Consider the following 11,621-nt stretch of genomic DNA (forward strand, 5'->3'; position numbering starts at 1 on the left):
CACCTGAAAGGGTACTTTGGACTGCAGGCTCTGAAGTGTTTTATTTTTAGTCCAGATACTGGGGGAGGGGAAAGGTACTTGTTGCTCAGAGGAGGGGGTTGGAAAAGTGTTTCAGAAAGAAGTCCCAGCCTCTTTCTTTACTCTGACCCTACTGTCTTACTGCTAAGTGGTGTAGAAACAATGCCTAAAGTACTTAGCACCTTATTCTGCCGCTTTACAGGTCATTCATTTACTGCTCAAGGGAGAGGTGCTTCAGCTTAGTCTCCCATTCAGTCCCATTTGTAGCTTTGCTGAGCCTAGGAGCCTGAGTCAGAATAAGGCTTTGTCAACGCTACCAAGTCTTGTCCAAAAAGTTGACAAAACAAAACAAAAATCGCCAAAGGGTGTTCACACTTGCTCTCTCTGTCAGCAGATCATGTCCACGTTGTGGGCACCATCATCGACAGTGTGAGCAATGCACTGTGGGTATGTATCTCCTAGTGCAGTGCTATGGGAAGGCGGAGCTGATTGTTGTGTATCTTGGGAGGGTTCCCGCTGAGTTATCCCCCAGCCTCCTCAGCTGCGGGGAGCAGCATCATGAGTAGCTCTGTGAGCTCTCCATGCAGAGGAATGTCAAAGCAGTCTCTCCTCTTCCCCCCCTCCCCGGGACAGCAGTCTCCCTGCTGCTGTGTTCCTAGTGCAGGAGCATTTCAAAATGATTTGCTCTTTGTTCCCCAAATGGAGCAGCACAGTTAACTGTCAGACACTTCCCGCAGCTTTGAAAGAGGAGGGGCGCATGCCTGCAGGGCAGCAGAGATCAAAACACCATTGTGGGATACTGGCGGAAGCCAGTTCTGTCAACAACACAAACAGCACAGTCTACACGGGCTCTTTGTTGACAATAAAGGGAGGGGGAAATATAAAAGTCTCTCGGAGGGGTGGAAGTTTTTTGTTGCTGAAACCGGGCGTTTTTCCCAACAAAAGTCACATTGCTCACTGTTTTGTTGCCAAAAGATAGTTTTTGGCAACAAAACTGGGTAGTGTAGACAAAGCCTAAGGCTGCAATAATCCAGCAAAGCGTTGACACGGCTCTCTGAAAGGTGGCTGAGAATTCAGGCTGGTGTTGAAAAGTGTGCCCCCCCCCCCCCCCCCCGGTGCACACGCTTCCTGGGCAGAGTGGGCGGCCCTCTGCATTAACATGTCAATGGGATTCTTAAGCCAGCAAGGCCTGTAGGTCTGCTGTTTTCAGACATGGAGAGTGCCCAAGCCTGTGGCATTTATGGCAGGTGCTGTTGCAAAGGGAGAAGGCTGAGCTGATGTGGTTACTGTGGGAAGCCCAACTTCACTGAAATTCCAGAATGACCCATGGTCATGATGAGCTGATGGGTAAATGACCTGGCATCTGCTCTGCCAGCAGAAACAGAGGACTATGACAGTGCTGTGAATCAGCTAACCAATGCTGGGAGCAATGGCAGGGGGCTGGGGGAGGAGAGGGGGAGGGGGGGCTGAGCCGGGGAACCTGGCCACCACACTTGTGAATGCCACCTTTGCCTCACAAAGAAACCTGTCATTATATTAATGGAACAGGTGTTGCCTGTCTCTCTAGGCTGCATTGTCTACCCTGAGCACTTCCAGGAGATAGTGTACCATCTGCTACACCTGCTACTGCCAGGCAGTCCTCCATGGCACAATGTCTACCTACTTTGGTGGTAGGTCTGCCCAGCTGCAGCAAAGGTAATGCGTTCCATAACCTAGTGGATCGTGGCATTTCAGAAATGCTTTAGGCAGCCAGAGGCAGGGGATGGGCTGCTGCCAGTAACATCTCTGGAGTTGTTTGAAAGGAAGCCAGCGGTGAGAATAGCTGATGTGGTGATGATTCTCACACACAGCCGTGGCATAGCTCCTCTTTACTGGCCGCTCTCGCTCCCCCTTCAGCTCACTAGAATTTCTCGCTGGCTTCAGAGGCTAACCCATGCCTCTGAGGTCAAAGAAGATCATGTGAGGCTCCAAGCTGGTGGGGGGGCCTGGAGCACCTCTGCTTCCATTTCCCCGGGTGCCTCATGAGGAGGTCGGTTACTGTGCTGTAACCCCTTCCCTTGCGCTGTTGTCTGTCACTCCTCACGTGTGTGCTGGCTCAGCAGTCCTGTAAACCCAGCCTCACATGCACTGTTCCCTCTAAGTTGTGTGTGGCACGCACATGCGCACACAGATCCTAAACACCGTGCGCACAAAAATTTGCACAGAAGAAATTTTTTGCGCACACGGCCTGTCAAAAATTAGAGGGAACATTGCTCTCGTGCACAGCACGTAGTTACCTCGGTGCTATTTTGCTGTTTAAGAACCTGCCCCTTAATCTGCTTCTGCCATGACTAGCTTGAGCACCTAGAGTTGCCCTTGTGACAGTGCTAATTCTCTGGCCAGGCCCCATTGGAGGGCTCGGGGCCCACCAGGCACATGGAACTTGGAGACAATGAAATAGCAGTTCTGGGAATCCCTTCATTTCCCCCCTTTCACTCAAGTCACTGGCTGGGCACCCAAAGGGGTAGTTATAACTGTCTGAGCTGTGGGTAGGAAGTCCCTTGCACTGTGCACGCTGAACAGGCTGCCACTCACAGCCACAGCTGACAAAAATGGAGGGTTTAATTACATCAGTGTCCTACAGAACCATGCCAAGCGCATTCTCCTGCGCCCCTCAGGGAGGTAGCTTCGGTGAGAGCCTTATTACAGAACTGGGAAAAGAGACCGAGCCAGATTTTCTACCTCCTCCTGCAGGGTCCCGGCGCAGGGACTGCAGCAGGTAGGTGGAAAGGCCCAGCTGTATTATTCCATGTCTCTCTGCAACAGGAGTTAGGCTTGTCTACACTACACAGCTTTTAGCGACATGGCTGTGTCGCTAAAAGTCGGGCAGTGTAAACGCTGTTTGTTGGCACTTTTGCCGACTAAATACTTCTACCCCCTGCGAGCGGGGTTTGCGTTGTCAACAGGAGAGTGCTCCTGCCGACAACGAGCCGTTTACACTGCCACTTGCCGCGGCAAAACTTTTGTCGTTCGAGGGGGCTTTTTAAAGCACCTGTGAACGACAAAAGTTTTGTCGTTCAACTGGCAGTGTGGACAAAGCCTTAGAGCACTGGATAAAAAGCCTTTTCTAATGTTCTAACCACAACTGGTTTAAATTCTCCACCAATCTTGTAGTTATATTAAAAGGGCGGGGAAAGGATGGTGCAGTCGTATGTTCCAAGGAGCATCCAATCATGGCAAGAGCTGTTGCTTTTGTGTAACACTTAGATTGGGATACTCAGTCTAGGCTGGGTGAGCTGGTCCACTGATGGGTCAAATGTCAATTGGCTCCCTTCTATTTGGTCACGATCAAATATTTCTGCAAGAATGTGCTGATGTAGGTGGCAGCCTACCTCTGTGATTCCAGCGTGGTGCTGTTATTTCATTTTTTTTAGAACTTCATTGTGTTGCACTTTCTGTGTTAAAATACCTCAGTTCAGTAACTTGTTTTTGTAATTAGGCCTTGGGGTGACCATAAAGTCTTTTTTTGTTTTGTTACTGTTCTAAAAAATTAGGGCTTTAAAGTAGTAGCCATTTTTGACATTATTTGACCAATCAATTGATCTATGACTTTTGGGCCAGTCAAACAATGAACCCTAACTCCACCCTTGCCCATGCTGTTGTAGATTCGGTGTTTCTCAGCAGTGTGCAAACAAAGCCTTTTTGTTTTCAAAGCTGTTCAGAACATACAGAACAGTGCAACACTGGTCATTCTCTTCTGGCTATTCACTATTTTCTTCTATGCAAACCTGAATGAGGGAGGAGGGAACAATGTCAGAGGTCTTTGTTGTCTGCCAGCTGCTGATCAAAGGTTCTAGAGTTTCAGAATCTGTTTCATGTCATGCTCTGGATGCATGACATAGAACCAGGCCATGTTTGCCAATTCCTGAGTGCTGGGGAGCTGAGGTTCTCGTACTGAGCTCATGCCTGCAAAAAGAACAGGGGAAGAAGCTTTCACTGGCCAGAACAAGGGCTGCTGGGTCATTTTACATGTGGCTTTTACACCATACAGGGGAGCTGAGTAAGGCTTCTATTAAGCCAGGATCTGCTAGGAGTTCAACCAGGAGTATTTCCAACAGGGGCGGTGGTCCTCTCTAAGCACAAGAGATCACTTCCTTCTCCATAAGGAAGTTTGAAGAACACTGAATGCAGCCACCTCTGGGGTAGAATGCAGCAGCTATTGAACAGCACATGGCAACGCCGCAGGACTGAAGTTAGAAGAATATTATATCCAACTGAAACTGCAGAGGGACCTTTAAGGAGGCAGAATTACCCAAGCTGGAATTAGGCCAGGACAGCCAATGAGCATACTGTTGTGGGAAGTGCTTTCATAGCTAGAAGCAGTCAGGACTTCATATTAGGCCTCACCTGAGCGGATTGCTGCGGAGCTTTAGAAACACAAGCTTGTGAAGCTGTAATAACTGGTGATGCAGATCCTTGCAGCATGTCCTATAATAGTCTGAGAAAAGAGCCTCCGAGGCCTGATCTGCGCTACTAAGTTAGGTCGACATGAGCCACATTAGGTTGAGTTAATAATGTATGTGTCTACACTACCGAGTCAGTCCCTTCCGCCGACCTAAAGGGCCTGTAAAGTCGACTTCTGTACTCCACCTCCGCGAGAGGCATCGCACTTGATTCGACATCTGCAGGTCAACATGGGGATAGTGTGAACACTGCATTGTGTAATTTGAATGAATTGGCCTCCAGGAGGTGTCCCACAGTGCTCTGCTGTGACCTCTCTGGAGAGCACTTTCAATTCCACTGCACGTCAGCCAGGTACACAGGAAGCCCCGGGAACTTTTGAATTTTCATTTCCTGTTTGATCAGCATGGAGAGCTCACCAGCACAGCTGGTCATGGAGGCTCAAGGCTGCTAACGCGCGCCAGCATGGAACACACAGGAGGTGGTAGTGGGTCTGATTGCTGTGATTGCTGGGAGAAAAGTCTGTGCAGGCAGAGCTCCAATCCATCAAAAAAAATGCTGACAACTATGCCAAAATAGCACAGGGAATGGGTGATGGGCTACCCCAGAGACATGCAGCAGTGCCGCATGGAAAGAAAGGAGCTTCGGCAAGCGTACCAGAAGACAAAGGGAGGTGAAGTTGTTATGGTTCTGAGCCACAGACATGCCACTTCTATGAGGAGATGCATGCGATTCTCAGTGGCAAACCCCCCCACCACCACTACCCCAAAACGCTCCCTGGATACCTCCCAGGAGTCCCGGGCGATCTTGAGCAACAACGAGAAGGATATTGTTGATGAGGAGGAGAAGAATGTGAGGCAGGCAAGCAGAGGATCCATTCTCCCCGACAGCCAAGAACTTCTTTAACCCTAGAGCCCAACCCCTCACAGGACCAGTTGGCGGCGGAGCATGATGCTGGGGAAGGCACCTCTGGTGAGCGCACTTTTCCAATGAAACTGTAGGGGTTACATGCTATTATTTTTAATGTTGAATCTGAACAAAAAAGCAGGTGTAGTGGGTATCGGTGGCTACTCCAACTACGCAGAGGGTGCTCTCCGAAAAAGACTGTTTATGTGCACGGGAATGGCCCGGAATCCTCCATGGAGATCTCTCAGAAGCTTTCCTGGAGGCACTCTGCAATCCCTTGCAGAAGGTTTCTGGGAAGGGCTGCCTTATTCCGTCCACCACGGTCGGAGTCTTTCCCGCGCCACTCCAGTATTAACTGTTCTGGCATCATTGCGGCACATAGCATTACGGCATAAGGGTCGGGACTGTACCCAGACACTTGCAGCGCCTGCTCCCTTTCCGCCTCTCTTACCCTCAAGAGAGCGATATTGCATAGGGCCACCTAGGGGAAATGGGGGAAGTTTTCAATGCTAGCCCTTAAACCACAAGCAGTTCAACAAGTAATCTGCCCTTGTTTGGTGAATTCTGGGTCACATGACCACAGGTTCCCAAGCGTGCCCTGGTTGTGGTTGGAAGGGATCACCGTGCATTGCAGACAGCATTTAAAAACGGGGGAGAGGGCGCTTCCTGTTTGTCTCCCTTCCCTCCCAACCCAGTGCTGCTTTTGTAACAATCAAACTGTTTGTGGGGCTTTACAGTGATGCCCGTCCTCAAGCACCATCTGGGTGGCTAGGGGAAAGGGGGCTTTTCTGAGGTTGGAACCACTCATGGGCGGTGAGTTCTATGGGCCCGTGGTGCCTGTATCCAGGTCTGAGGCCGGGTCTCTCCCTTGGCCCTGCCTTCCACCCCCGGGCGCACCCCCCTCCCGCGTCCCCAGGGCCATTTAAAACAGCCTGGGGCCCCTACTCACCCCTGGCAGCGCAGCGGAGCTGAGCGGCTTCCTGCCTGCTCACTCCACGTGACTGCCGGCCCCTCTCTGCAGCCCCTGGGCAGGGTGGGTCTGTGTGCCGCCCCAAGTGCCCCTGCGGCCAATGGGAAACTGCAGGGGCAGTGCCTGGGGGCAGCAGCGTGTGGAGACCCCTGGCCTGCCCTGCCCTGCCTAGGAGTCCCAGGTAAGCACTGCACCCCCCTCCCCTCCCAGAGCCTGCACCCCTTCCCTTCCCCAAGCTCCTTCCCAGAACCTGCACCCCCCCCCCAGCCCAGATCCTACACCCAAACTCAGTCCCAGAGCCTGCACCCCAACCCTCTTCCCACACCCCCCCTCCTGCACCCAAACTCCCTCCCAGAGCCTGCACCCCCTACCCCCTCCTACACTCCCACCCCTTGCCCCAGCCCAGAACCTACACCCAAACTCCCTCCCAGAGCCTGCACCCCTACCTCCAGCCCAGAGCCTGTACCCCCAACCCACTCCTGCACCCCCAGCCCCTGTTACAGCTCAGAGCCCGCACCCAGCACCCAAACTCCCTCCCAGAGCCCAACCTCTGACCCATCCTGCACCCCAATCCCTTGCCTCAGCCCAGGGCCTGCACCCCAGACCTCCTCCCCCCACCCAAACTCCCACCCAGAGCCTTAGGCAGGTGCGGGGGTGGAGTTTTTTGGGGGGTGGGTTCTGGGCACCACCAAAATTTCTATAAACCTGCCACCCCTGGAACCACTGACCCCAAGGATGTCTTCACAAAAGCTGCAGCACAAGACCTCTTGCCCATGCCTCGTGGCCTTACTCACCATGGCTGGAGCAGCAAAACAACTCTTGCAGTAGCCACTGGTTGTGATTATGTTGTGGCTTGCAGGGAAGTGCATTGAGGGGGTGTTTCTTTTATAAAAAGAATTAATCTTGCACCAAAAACAATGTATGCACTGTCAATGCTACCCTTGTGTTTTGTATTCTTTGCAGCTGATACCTTGTCCATTAGCACATCCTCCACACCAGGACAGAGACTTCCCCAGATTAGAAGGCAGATAAAGAAGACTTGGGGGGACATGTTCAATGAGTTAATACTTGCCTCTGAGAGTGAGAAGATGGAGCTCAGCACATGGAGGATTGCACTGTCCAACAGCCTGCACAAGGATAGTGAGGACAGGAGAGCATGCAGGGAACATGAGTGTGACATGCAGGATGAGATGGTGTGGATTATGAGGGAGCAAACAGACATGTTGAGGCTCAAGAAAGGCAGCTGGATGCGAGAATCCCTCTGCAGCCTATGCTGAACCTGCTGCCATCATCGCCCAGTTCTACATCCTCCTCCCCCAAATGTCCAAGGATGCAGGGGAGAGGGGGAAAGTCCAGTGTCCCTTGCACTCAACTCCAGGGGAGGGTACAAGGACCAGAAGGCGCCCATTCCCACACCTGTTATTGTAGTGCAATTGTAAACAATCTTTCCTTGTTTCTTCCCCTGCCCCACCCCCAGTGTTATCTTACTTTTCTTTGTTGTCTCTGTGTGTTGTGAGCATAATAAAACTTAATGGATTGAGGAGAAAAAGCTCTTTATTCATTCAGCACACTGTAGTTAGTGAGAGGTGGAGTTTACAGGGGAGAAAATTCAATGAAGGGGACAGCTTGGTAAGGAACAACACACATAAGTGTAACATTACTGTGGGTCATTGCCTGGCAGCCAATTTTGAGCAGCCAGACACCAGGGCAATAAGAGCACATTGAGGGGTTCTGCATCTCCGTGAGGCTTTGAAAACTAGTTTCAGCAATCTGCCTCAACCTCCTACCCCACAGGAAACTTTTCTCCCTTTGTTTCACAGATATTATGGTGCACATAGCAGGCAGCAACAACAATGGGAATATTGTTTTCACTGAGGTCTAACCTAATAAGCAAACAACGCCAGCGGCCTTTTAAATATCCAAAGACACATTTCACCACAATTCTGCACTTGCTCAGCCTATGGTTGAACTGGTACTTACCACTGTCCAGGCTGCTTGTGTATGGCTTCATGAGCCATGGGAGCAAGGGGTAGGCTGGGTCTCCCAGGATCACAATTGGCATTTCAACATCACCAATGGTTATTTTGCAGTGTGGAAAGAAAATCTCTGCTTGCAACTTTCTGAACAGACCAGAGTTCCTAAAGATGCACACATCATGCCCCTTCCCAACCATCCCATGCTGATGTCGGTGAAGCGTCCCCTGTAATCCACCAGCACCTGCAACACCATTGAGAAGTACCGCTTTTGGTTTATGTACTCTTTGGCAAGGTTGTCTGGTGCCACGATAGGGATATGTGTTCTGTCTATAGCCCCACCGCAGTTAGGGAACTCCATCCTGGGAAAAGCAAAACAATCCACTATGTCCTGCACATTGCCCAGAGTCACTGCCCTTCTTAGCAGAAGTCTTTGATTGCCTTGGCAACTTGGATCACAGCAGACCCCATGGTAGATTTACCCACTCCAAATTGATGCCCCACTGGCAGTCTGGCATTGCAAGGTTCCACAGCGCTATCGCCACTTGCTTCTCGACTGTCAGAGCAGCTCTCCTTTTAGTACTGCTGCGCGTCACAGGTGGGGAAAGCTCTTCCCACAGCTCCGTGAAAGTTCCATTCGAAAGTTCTACAGTCTCTGCTCGTCATCCCATAGATGCATAAACAATGTGGTCCTGCCAGTCAGTGCTTGTTCCTCGGGCCCAGAAGCAGCAACCGTCGCCAGCCTCTGCGAATTGCTCCGGTCCATGGCTTCCAGCAGGGCTGCTTGCGTGGCATCACATTGTTCCGTGCGGTGGCTCCTGCTTCGGCTGAATAAATACTGCAGGATAAGGTGCGAGGTGTTTGTAATGCTCACAACATTGTACAGCTGAGTGGGATCCATACTTATTGTGCTATGGCATTTATGCGGGTAACCCAGGCTTAGGAAAAAAGGCATGAAAAAGGCTTGGTTTCTTTGCCGTTGATTTCTGGGAGGGAGTGAGGGAGGTATTTGCATCATGGGAGGCTAATGCCATGTTCCCATAACCACCCGCACCAACGTTTTGGTCCCATGAGGCATTGCAAGCCCAACCCAATGTTCCACTCGGCTCCGTGCATTGTGGGGTAGCTACCCACAGTGCAGCGCTCCATGTGTCAATGCAAGCCTGGCAAGTGAAGATGCGCTCCGCTGACACAATGGTGGGGACACGCAAGATCAACTTGCTTAAATCAGAGGCTCAATGTCGACTTCCATAAAAATCAACCTAAAGATACCTCGAGTCACATGTAACACCCGTTCTAAGGGAATAATCCTTAACCACGACACTGCTTTTTGCCCATTCACCAGTAGGTGGCATCACAGCCAAACAAGTGTTAGTTACAATTTGCCGGGCAGAGGCACCCAGGACAAGATGACAGGCAGCGTGAAATACAAGTGTGATGATATATGCAATACTCTAGGAAAGGGAGAGGGATATGTGGGTGAGGCACATAACTGGGCATTAGGATTCCTGGATTCTAGTCCCGGCTCTGTGGGGCTGTCTGTGCAACCTTGCACAAGTCACATGCAGATGTTATTCCAAGAGGGGCAGGTTCAGATGCCTGGGGCCTGGTCTTTAGACATGAGCAGCCCCAGCTCCTCTGACCACCTGAGGCATCCGAAATCAGAGTCCATGTCTGAAAATATTAGCTGCAACTCCATGCCTCACTTTCTCCTGTCTGTAAAATGGGGCGTTGGGTACCTGTACCATGCATACAGAGTAATTGTTCCATCTATATGTGAAATGTTTAAGGTAATCCCACACACCCCAGCTTTTTTGGGGCACTAGCTCTTTCCACAGCTAACTTCTAAGCTGCAAACTCTCTGGGGCAGACCCATGTTTTGTACCGCACCAGACGTGCCTCCCACTTCACAGACAGTGAGCGATTAACCCTTCACAGCCCTGCAAGACAGGTAAGCCATCCTCATTGCGGTGCTCAGACTGCTTTCTGACAAGAAACTTGAGAGGCATGATCTGCTGTCTCTGGCCACATGACACATAGATGGTCGGACAGACAGACAGCCACCACCCATCCAGGATCAGTCCTGACAGCAAGGAAACACGGGAGCCAAGATCTGCAAGAGTGATTGGTACCCAAACCAACAATCCTTAAAGGAGCCAGATTCTCAGGAAGCCCTGAGCCCATGGCCCTTTAAAGCAGTCTCAAGCATCCCAAATCTCAGTTTCCTTCACAGAAAGGAGAACAAAGTAACAAAGGGAGTTTCTTGGCACCTTTCCTGGTCTTCCTGATGTGCTTAGACAATGTGGCCACATACTCTCCTACAGTGAGCTTGCAGGTGCTGAGCACAATGTCTTTGCCTGCGTATTCCTCCGCAGTGAACCACTGCGTGCCCCAGATGAGCAGCAGCCATCCTGTCCAGGGGAGCCTCTCCTGCTGGTAAAGCTGCACGGGATGGAGATTGTGCAGTAAACCAGATCTGTTCAGAGACTCCTGCCCGCACCTTCCTGATTGTGTTACCCCAGTGGTCTGCAGGGACACCACTGGGGCCCTGAGAGCACTGGAAATGGGTGTGCCTCTTTGCACACAGCCAGGGCCAGTGGAGAGAAAGACCCAGGGGAATGAGGGGAAAGGCAGCGAGCCCCATACGCACGGATTGGAGCCATGTTTACAGCAAGGGTTAATGCGTCCTTGTTGTCAGCCAGTGCAGTGTGTGGTGCTCAGACCCTGGCACACAACAGCAGGTTTCTTTGCATCCGCATGGTTCCCCGCAGGGGCAGCAGGAGATTTGTCTGACTGGAGTACAAAGCTTGAGGGGGTGGAGGGGAACCAATGCCCCCTGGCATCCCCCAGATTAACCCCCTATGCCCGTCTCTGCTCCAGTCTGCCACAGAGATGGCAGGGGGGCTTCCTACCTTCCTTCCAAGGGGAGAGGAGAGACCATTACTCCCCTATGAGCAAAGCCCAGATCAGCCTAGTGGCTCACTTCCCTTCCCCATCCCCGAGAGATCAGAGGAGAGCCTCTTAGCAAGGCTTGAAGTATCTGAAAAAAGTTAGGGGGTCTCCCATAAACCCAGCTGAAATAAACGGTCATGCACTTTACAGACCCTTTGCCACTTCTGTACACGTGTATGGCATCACCATGGCATTCAGATTTTAGCTCATGAAACTATTTATGCCGATGTGCTGTTATTGTTTTTAAATAAGGCAAAAGGGCTCACCCAAATCAATAACATAAAATATATCCTGTGAGTCTGAAGTTCAGTGAGATTCAATGGGGTTGGGGGTATGTCAGGGAGGGTGTCTCAGAGTACAGG

Source organism: Caretta caretta, chromosome 10, assembly GCF_965140235.1.
Source record: "Caretta caretta isolate rCarCar2 chromosome 10, rCarCar1.hap1, whole genome shotgun sequence".
Taxonomy (NCBI): domain Eukaryota; kingdom Metazoa; phylum Chordata; order Testudines; family Cheloniidae; genus Caretta; species Caretta caretta.